The sequence below is a fragment of the Camelus ferus genome, chromosome 27 (assembly GCF_009834535.1).
Source record: "Camelus ferus isolate YT-003-E chromosome 27, BCGSAC_Cfer_1.0, whole genome shotgun sequence".
In the NCBI taxonomy this organism is placed as follows: domain Eukaryota; kingdom Metazoa; phylum Chordata; class Mammalia; order Artiodactyla; family Camelidae; genus Camelus; species Camelus ferus.
This window is the reverse complement of record NC_045722.1, coordinates 20,305,026-20,315,533: the sequence shown is the minus strand read 5'-3', so window position 1 is coordinate 20,315,533 and position 10,508 is coordinate 20,305,026. Positions and strand designations below refer to the sequence as shown.

At 46.5% G+C, this 10,508-nt stretch overlaps 1 protein-coding gene across 2 annotated transcripts in view; it reads left to right on the top strand.

Annotated features, from left to right (window-relative positions):
• Window positions 1–10,508, top strand: part of IGF1R (insulin like growth factor 1 receptor) — a 280,892-nt gene that overhangs the window by 129,950 nt on the left and 140,434 nt on the right. The gene's annotated exons all lie outside the window — the stretch shown is intronic.

The following is a 10,508-nucleotide window of genomic DNA, read 5'->3' as shown; positions in this document are numbered from 1 at the left end:
GCTGCCACCATCTTATAAAACCTATTTGTTTTTCCCTCACTTCATGTTGAATTGTAATGTCAAGCTAATCAAATGAGAGTTTTTAGTACCCTAAATATGTCTAGTAATTTACCTTATAATGCTTAAAACAAAAGCAAAAATTATATCCATAAAACACAAAGAGAAGATCATTTCCTTTTTTATATGCTTGATGCCTTCTCACCAGATAACTCTAGCTGGGTACAAAACCATGTCTCAGCCTTCATGAGACTGAAGCTTGTCCCAAAGTTTCCTTCAAAGAAGTTTTCATAGCTGCTCGTTCATGCTCACATGGCCCCAGGATGATGGATGCTTGATTAGAAATTACTTAACAATGCCTAATGAACTATTGACTAACAGATGTTAACACATACTCTTCTAGTGCCTAAATCATATTCCCATGGTGCCAGGAAGGTCTTGTGAGTGTGGTTGCCTTTGTTATAAAGGCTGTTATGTTTTTGCCAAATGCAACAAATGTTGCTCTGGTATCTCAAAAGACTTAAAAAAGCAACAACCCACTTACTTTGTAACTTTTCCTCTAATAATTGACTTTTAACTTATGCTTTGTAACTTATTACTATGCTGAGTAAGCAGTTTACTTTTTATTAAATTTTACTTGTAAAAGGATGAAGCCAGGAAGAGTGGTGATCTGTACAAACATTAAAATCCTTGTCCGTGGCCACCTACCATGTAACGTGTGACTTGCGGACCGTGAAAGAGGACAGTTTTCCAACCCAAAGCATTGATATCAAGGGTGGACAAGCCATTTTGCCACCTGATCAAAAGTAAAATGTATAGGTTGATCTTCGAGACAATGTCCAAGTGAAAGAAGCCAGTCACAAAAGACCGCCTCTTGTCTGATCCCTTTTTAAGTTGTAGGTTGGTGTAGAAAAAAAAAAAAAAGCTGTGGGACCAGAAAGGCTGAGTGTAGTTTAGTAAATAGAGTTACAGTACTGGAATGAGTTAAAATTCACGGGCATGGGGGATGTAGCTAGTGATATGCACAGTCAGTATTGTGTTGCACAAACCGAAGGTAGCACGTTTAAGATTTTACACAAAGGCAAGTGGAGAGTCCCGGTGGTGTGGCTTAGAGGGGAACGTAGAAGGTGGAAGGAGAGAAGCTGGCAGAGTAGAAATCTGTTCCAGTTACAGATGTTGATCTGGCAGGGGGCTCCTTGGACGAGGTTGGAGAAGGTGGCTCGGGGTGTATACACGTCTCCCCCTTGCTAGGCCCAACCAGGCAGTTCAGAGAAAAATCCCTTTTTGTCCTCCCTATTGCCTTAAAAATCCCCAAGTTTGCTTCCTGTAGAACGCTTGAGTCAGACTGCCTTCCTGGCTTTTAGGTTTCAGGCATGACGGGTGGGCAGCTATCTTCTCTCAGCAACACCCACCCCCATTTATTTGCTGATCCAAATGAGTGCAACTTGATAGAATATTGTAAATGTGGGGGAGCTGGCGCTTGAACCTGCAGATGGTAGCTTCTTGGTCTCAGGAGAAGGGAGAATGACTGACACCCACACACACACCCATCCTTACATGAACTAAGCATTTAGGGGGCATTTTCTAATAGCTTGAGAGACCAGCACACTCAGAAGGGCGATTTCTAAGTTAGATTCATCTTTGGAAAGATAGGAGACAAATTAGCAAGACCTTTCTAATTTTGAAATGTGCCTTTTGATTTGATATCTGTTTGGAAAGAGGCTTTTAAAGTAAAAGCTATTAACTTGTGGTCATTACCATCAAAGGCTAAATCCTAGTGGAAAGTGATTACCCAGGTCATCATGTTAAGATGATTATGGCTGGTGCAACTTATACGATCTTTTTTTTTTTTCTTTTCTTTTTTTAACATTATAACTTCATTCTCTTTTTATTCACATCCCCAGATGGGGGCAGGTGGGAGGCCACACTCCCACAGCCCACATTTGAAGCAATTATTATTCCTCTTGATTATTGGATGTTTCCTTGAATTTACTGGGTTTTTCTTTTGGAAAAGTTCAACTTTCATTTTGGATATTCTATACCAGTGTTCTGTACCTAAACTGGTTGTTGTTGTTGTTGTTGTTGTTGTTTAATAAGAGTTGATTGTTTGTGGGGGGCGTGTGGGGGGTTACTTCCTATGAGAGTCCAAATACAGATTTAAGTTCAACAGGCACTTGAACTGGATGTTTCTGTGTACTAAAACTCTGTAAACATATGTAACTTTGTCTGCCATTGTATATTGCTATATTGATTTTTTTTTTTTGCCTCTGAAAAATCTCTGGGCCTGTCTGTTCTATATCGATACAGAGGCTCGCCTGTTCCCCAGGGCCCCTGCGAGAGAACGTCTGGAGTGTGTGCACTGTTAGCTGTTACTATTTGTGAAGTTGCCCCAGATTCTTTTGCACTTGATCATAAAATTCCATCAAGTTCGATTTTATATGAAGTTTCTTTGTCTAAAAGAGTAAATATTTGCCCCACAGATCCAGTTGTCAGCTGCTGACAGATGTGAAAATTAACAAACAGCCAAAAGTCTCCCTTTTAGGAAGGGGGAAAAAAATAACTTAAAAAAAAAAAAAAAAAGAACTTGTGTTGTCAATACATGAATCCATTTTAAAAGCACGTTCAAACATTTGTAATGAAAATGGAGGTCCTGATAGTGTTTTAGGGCTTAAAGAGAGGCAGCTTCCATGTAATCAAATGCTCCTGTTACTGTGGTCACTAGTAATAGGGCTTCGTTCTGCCCTTTAAGTCGCCGACTCAGGTTACTCCCGGTTTTAGCGGCAGTCACAGTGTGTTTTTCTTTAGAAAGTAAAGAGACGGTGTCCCAGTGCTTCTCTGTAGTAAAACACAAGGAGAAGCTAGCCTGTTCAAGTACCAGTTTAGATGTTGTTATTTTGACAGAAGTATTAGTAAATATGTCACATTAGCCCTTGTTAAATATTTATAGCTCAGAATGTATACTCTGATGCATAATATTTTGTGAAAGAAATGTCCTTTTCCTCAAATCTCTCCCACTGCACTGACGTCAATCTGCAATTTACACCCAGAGATTTGTAGGAAAAAGACTCTATCAAGACTCTTTTATTTCAACAAAGATAAAACTCTTTTCTAAGAGGGAACACCTTTGAATCTTTGGGACCCTTAAAGGTAGAATGTCCTGAAATAGGCGTATTTATTCCTTTGCTCGGGTTTTAATACCTTCACTTTTGCAAAAAGGCACAAAATGATGGTGATTTTAGGTGTACAGTTTCAGCTTTTGAGATGAAGGAGGGTGCATGATGGTGAGTTTCCGGATCTCAGTACTTAACGTAATGACCATGACAAGCGTCTCGTGCGTTCCTGTCCAGAGAGGAAATGCTGTCGTGAAAATGGCAGCCTCCTGTGAGTTCAGCTCTGTGCCTGAAAGACGTTGTTCAACAGCTGTGGGTTTACGAGACGTTGCGCACGGAACACTTTTCCCTGGTTTGTTTAGAAAAACCAGTCTAGACTTCCGCAGTTTTGGATTCATAGCTGTAATTTTGGGCTTTATTAGATGGCTCTCAAAGGGACTTTTCAGGTGGACATTGATTTCCTGCCAGCTGTCTGAGATGATTTCCCCTCAATATGGATGGGTGTATAGGATGCCTTCTGCATTAGGAAGCAGATGCCCACAGCAGGGCTCAGACAGAGTGCATGTGAGAAGGAAGGGAGCAGGGATAGAGGGAAACTGTGTTCCATGCAGATCTGTGAACAGCCTAGTGGTTCTCCAGGATGGTCAACTGCAGTCTTTGTTTACAAAATGGATTTGGAAACCAGTTAGTAAACAAACCATCTGCTTTAGATAAGAGGCATTCTGATTTGTCTGTGAAAAGTTCTGTTTCCCAACTAACATCCTCCAGAGTGCTCACATGTGACACCTGCTGTGCCAGTGTTTGCTGTCACTGGGTTGCAACGTGATCAGTCATGGATTTCAAAGTGGAATCATTTCAGAGCCCTTCCTGTATAGGAGTTTGGGAAACCCTTACAATACCGAGTGATCTTGGTTCACTGCGCATTCTAACAGGAAAATGTGCCTAGTGTCTCCTTGAGGCAAGAGCCGCTCACCTCTTGCCCCTCGTCTTCTCAGGCTGGAGTCTTTAACCTTGTAATCTTTGACCTTCTCTTCCAAGCTTAGGCCTGATCGTTTACTCCTTAACATTGCTATTGGTTTGGACCAGAAGTCATGCATCTTTCCCTGACCTTAACCTTACCATGGGTTGACTTAAGGGAGACTCTGGATCTGCTGATGTAAAAGCACTAAATTATGTTAAAATTAATAACATTTAACCCCCAACTCCTCAAGTAAAGTAATGGGGAAAGAACTGAATGTTTTATAACAGGTGTAAATGATTTAGGAAATAACTAAAAGGTAAATTTTTATTTAACTGAAATTTTAAAATGGGGAATGAAAAAAAAAAAAGGATGGGAAGGAAAGAGTCATTAAAAGGGTTCCCTTTATCTTGTATGCTGTGTTATTTTTGACTTTGCCCTCTGGGCTTGGTTAAATAATCATATATTTTGTGTCTTAAAAAACATATCCAGCTCTATTCGTAAGTTAAAAATTTAACAATACACAAATTATTATGTTAGAATTACGAAGTTTCTTGAAGAAATAATCTAACTTTAATAAGCATGTTTTACAAATGCTATTTCCGAAGAACCACCGCTTCTGGATGGAACATGCCAAATATTTGGGCTAACCTCTTTGTATTACTGGTCATGCTTTCTTCCTAGTAATTTGAAACACCTACTTGAATTACCTTTTGCAAACAAGATAACCAGATCACCATGGAGGTTTGTAATATACTTTTTGGATATCTGAAGATACGGAGGGGCAGGGCTTGGACCTGGCAGCCACCTCTGCCCCATGGACAGATTGCACTCCACTGTTCCCAGCAGGTGGCCCAGGGCTCAGTGTGGACACGGTCTGTGAGCACCTCTAGCACAGGAAGAGATGTCTCTGTAGGACAAAGTGACCAGCAAGGGGCATGGACTGTGTGGCCCAGGCGATGTGTTGGCCACCGTGCCAGGGGTGGAAGGGGTACCACCAGGTGTGCTGGCTGGTTGTAGTGGACTTCCACGTGCCCTCTGGCAGGATGCAGGCAGAGGAGAGGTAAAGGTGCCTCTGTGTGTGTTGGCGAAGGGGGGAGGGTTGGGATTTGTTGTGGAAGCCCAGCCCTCACCTCTGAAATAATTCTAGTGAAATCAAGAGGGTCGCCTGCCATGTCGTATACTCGAGAACTTGGTGGTGAGCATTTCATTTCTTCAGCAACGTGGCTGAACCTCTGACTTGTGTCAGGCATTTTTCTTAAAGCCGAGAATCCTGCAGGGAACAAGGGAGACAAAGGTAGCCTGGTCCTGCAGTTCACATTCTGATGGGAACACTTTTGTCTGTCGGTAACACAACTTCCCTGGTGACTCTAAACCCATGACCACGATCTGAGCACTGAGGTCTCATGACTAGTCGTTGGTGATTTTAACTTGGATTTCTCCACTTATTATTTTCATTGTTCTCTAATATGTGACTTAAATTAATAAGGATGTCTTCTGTAGATTTTCTCTCCATGTCTCCCCGCTGCCCCGCACAGGCTTTACAAGAGCAGGGATCTTATCTTTTTGTTTTTCTTCCCCATGTCTCCCAAGCATCTAGACAGAGCCTCGGTCACCAAAGCTTCAGTCAGTGTTTACCGAGTGCATGTTCACCCTGGGTTTGTTTGAACACGCTCACTCTCGAACCCTGTTGGAATTCTGAGTGCATCTAGCTCCCAGGGCTGGGGGCCCGGGGCCTCGTGGGGTGGCTGAGCTTGCCTCCGCCTCATTGGTGGGGTGCTGCTTTTGGAGTCGGCCCCCCACCTTCCCCATGTGTGCTCAGTGCCTGCAGGGTCACGTTTCGTGGTACCTGACTTCCCCGAGGTCACAACAGCAGCAGCATCAGAGTCACACCTGCTGTCTCAGAGGCCTCACGGGGTGATTTTTCCTGTTCAGGAAAGTCACCCGAGGCCTTTGCTGTGCAGGAAGTGCACCCGAGGCTCCGGGAGCGGGGTGCCGGCCCCCCGTGTGGCGCAGGCCCTGGCTGTGAGCGGCATCTCATCTCTGGGCAGCTGTGATGAGCGCTCGAAAGCCCACTCAGGGGGAAGGGAAAGCTGGTGCCGGGTGTTTGGACAGGTCGCACCTGCGGGCATCGCCGGCTGTGCAGAGTCGCTCATCTGTGGTGACAGATGTTGGGCTGTTATTTAGTAACTTAGGTTTGTTTTCCTTTGCACACAAATAGCCTCTGGATCCTGAGTTTTTCTACCAGCGACCACGGGAGCAGGAAGATCAGCAGGCAAGGCGTGTTCAGGCCCCCCAGGGGGTTGCACTGAAAGAGAACCTTCAGAGCGTGTGTCACCGGGAAGGGCAGACCCTCCCGCCTCGCTCCCGGAGCTGTGGTTTTCCTTTGTCAGAAAAGTCAGTGTGAGCGACCCCGTTCCTCGGAATCAAGGACCAGGCACTCAGCTGCAGTGTGCTGGCCACTGGGGGCCCAGGGATGAGCCAAAGCCAGGTCCCCACTTGTAGGGGATGTTCTAGTGGCAGAAACAGACAGTAAACAAGTAGTGATGTCAGCCAATGGAGAGTGCCGTGGGGAGGGATGGATGAATGGCTGGTGGGGGTGGACCTCGGGTTAGGCTCTCAGAGGAGGTCTTCCGAGGAGAGGACATATGCCCTGAGAGCAGGAGGCCGCCAAGGGGAGACATCAAGGCTGGGAAGCTGGGGGTCGGGGAGGGTGTCTACATGTGGGGGACAGGGCCATCTGTTTACCCTACACTCACTGGACACCCACCCTGAGCCAGGCGCTGTTCTCGGGGCAGGAATGGAGCCATGGGCATGATGACTCTGCCTTCATGGAGCTTTTGTGAAAGAGGGGTGGGCCTGGGGGTTATGCTGTGTGGGGTGCTCTTTTCCGCCGGGTGCTTACAGGGGTCTCCAGGAAGAGGGCTTCCAGACAGAGACCTGAAGGAAGGGGCGCAGGGCAGCCAGGAGGCTGGAGGGCCAGGTACTATGGTGAGGCCCTTGGCTCAGACTGATATGGAGGGTTTCTAAGCAGAGGAGTGACACTGGTTTCTGAGTTCATAGTAAACTCCAGGCCATGGACAGAAGCAGAAAGACAAGTAGGAGGTGGCAGGTGGCCACAATCCAGGGCAGAGAAGGTGCGTCTTAGACCAGCATAGTGGTAGAGAGCACTGCGAGAAGCAGCCGGAGTTCCTAAGCACCAGCAGGACTGACAGGTGCATACGGGATGCACATGGGGTGGCGGGAAAGGAGGACGAGACAGATTGTGGGGCTGGAGCCCGGGAGCGAGGGGCAGAGGGTGGGCACACCCAGATCATCATTTGGGACAGAACAAAAACAGATTTTGTTCTGTGTGTTAGAAAGTCAGCAGAGTTTAGACCGGGGCAGGGGTGGGGGTGGGGTGAGATGACATAGTGACAGCGTTAGTAATAGCAGCTAACATTTATTGAGCATGGATTATGTACCAGCTCTTATGATAGCCCTGTAAGGGGCAGCTCCCCTGTTCCACCCATTTTATAGATCAGGACACTGAGGGACAGAGAGCTTAAGTATCTTGCCCTATACCACATATTTAGTTAGAGCCAAACATGATTAAATAAAGTGCACCCTAGTGTGTATTTTATTGTTTCTTTAGAGGAGTTACCACGTCTTTGGGTAACCATGCCCACACCCAAGGGCTTAAGAAACATTCTGATGATTAACAGTTGTTTGGGAGTGGGGCCAGAGACAATTTAAGTATTAAAATCTCACTAAATCTGTCTCCACTATATGACTCATCTACCTCCTCCTTCCATGGGCCCCTCAAAAATGATCATGGGTTCGTTCTCCTTACCTGTAAAGCATGTTCGTGGTCCCAGAAAAATCCACCGAGAACCACAGGCCTGGGGGTCTCCATGTGGGAGCTCTCACAGGATGGGCAGAAGGTCTGAGACTAATTAACAAAAACATTTGTTGTGGATTCGGGTCTGCAGCCACTAGGTAATCTCCTTATAAAGCTTGGCGTAATGTCTATAAGACTCTTGCTTATTTTGCTCTCAGTTTGTTGTCTGGACATTGCTGTCTTTGAAGAGGTTATGAAATTATTGTGATTTAATCACAGATGGGGTATTTCACAAGATTCATTTGATAGTTTTCTTGTTTCTTTGGCTGTCAGTCCCTGGGCGAAGGTGGGAGGGGGAGGCCTCCGTGGAGTCTGGGAGAGAATGTGGTAGAAATGGATGTTCACTGCAGGAGAGCTCTGAGGGCTTCTGTTACAGTCTCCCTGGGCCCCAGTCTTCATGAGTGGGAAGTTCGTATCTTCTGAAAATGTAGCAGACTCCCCCTCACCCCTTGCCATGTGAGATTTTGAAGCCTGACTTGTGTTTTGCAAGCGTTGAGGAGGGGACCAATTAATAGCTCAGATCATCTTGTCTCTGGAGAGAATTTATATCTCAATTCATCGGAAGACAGCTCTGGTATTAGGACAACAAGAATGGTTTTGTTCCTGTCTTCCCTTCCTGCACTCTGTTCTTATTTAATTCTTGTGTTAAAACCTTTTCTGGTAAATTAGAACATGCTCTTTTGTTCAGATCTTGTTTTTAAGAAGGGTGTTGAGTCTGATAAATCTGATAGCCTCTCATCTATCACGGTGATTTCTGACTTTCCTGAGGGACTGTGTGCTTGAGCGAGGCTGGTTCCTTTGCAAGCCCCAGCATCCCGGGGACTGGGAGGTGGTAAGAAATGCCATGCCCAGAGGGGAGTCATGGAAATGGGATTGGACAATGGAGACTTCTGCCAGGATGCAGCATATGGATTGTTGATTTGTTCTGTTTGGAAATTTGAAAAGCAGTATTAAGAATTAAAGTTGTTCATTACCTCCTAAGGTTTCTACCCCAGCTGTGTGAAGTTTGAGTATTGTGATATCAATTTAAAAGTGGACAATTTAAAAACTCCACCTCTTTTGGAAATTTGTGGCCACCTCCACCCTAATTTGACAGTCTTCAGATAAATTGGCAGCCCCCATTTTACCAACAAGGAAGAGCCTTTGATTTTTGTTTTTTTATTATTATTTCTTTAAAAATGGCAGGGAGGCAGAAGATACGGAATGTGACTCAGCAGATGGGAATTTCTTTAATAACCCGCTGGGCGTGTGGGCATTAGCGCCGCTCCCTGCGTGCGGCTCCGCGGTGCCCGCTGCCTGTTTGGGGAGCAGACCTGGAGACCAGGAGATGCAGCAGCAGACTCGGCGGTGGTATCTGAGAGATTCTCTTTGTCTCAGCTGTTTTCCCTCCTTCTTGGAAAATGCGGACGCAAATCCAGTCCCGGTTCCTGCAGCTGCCGAGGCAAAGCAGGCTTTTTATGAATGAGGCCCAGGAGGGGGAGGAGAGGGCTTGTGTTACACCAGCACTTGGTTGGGTAATGCAGTTCATTCACGCCCAGCCATCCAGCCCCGGCTTTATTTTAAAGGATAGTGTTCATTTTTGGCGATTCAATTTAGACTTTTTCTCCCCGAGTGCAACTGTCCGTAAATTAGGACACTAAGCACGTGTGTGCATTAATGGGTTTCTTTTTTTTCTTTTTTTCTTTCTTTCTTTTTTTGAGTGCTTGCTCATTTAGTGGGGGAAAATGGTAGGAGAAGTGAAGTGGGGACAAGGAAGGAAAGCCTTGTCATTCCTGGGGGCCCTGGTTACTTCTCCATCCCCAAGCCACATAAGAGGAGGCAGGCGGGGACCCTGTGTCCTGCATACAGAGCCCTGAGAGTGGGATGCTGGGGGTGGAGCTACTGCTCCCTGGTCGGCGGGTGGGGGGAGGTCTCCCCAGGTCTACACATGCTGCCTTCCCTGCCCGGCTCCCCTCTCCTGTGTCCAGCGGGCAGCTCATTATTTGTGGCACTTGAAGCCTCATTGTTGTGGCCACCAAAACCTGAATTGGAAGCTGTGTGACAATGCCGGCCCCCTCCCTGCCACCGCTTCCTGCTGGGAGCAGAGCAAAGAGGGCAGGCTTTGTCCTGGGCATAAATGAACCTCTATCAAAACAAACAGCAGAGAGAGGGGCGGCCTGGTTCCAATTGCCAGCCTGAGCCCCAGCAGAGGCCACTGTCCTCACAAAGCACGCTTGAGGCCCGGGTGAGACCCGTCCTCGGTGACCTTCCCGTGCACAGAGTGCAAACCCCAACCGACTGGCCGCCCATGCCACCCTCAGAACAGTCCCCCAAATTGGAAATGCTGGATTGTGTCCTTGAGTGCATTTGGGGGAGAGAATTACCCCAAGGCATCATGGCTCTGTGCATGGAGGAAAATTCTGTTCTAAACTTGTGCTGCTCCCTCCTCCTACATGGACACTGAGAATAGAGTTAGAGAGGGTTAAGCCTTTTAAAGAGGAGCCCTCCCTCCCTCCCCATTGCTAGCAGCAGCCAGGGGCTTCAGGACACCTCAAGCCTGGTGGCACAAAGCCTCTGCAGATGC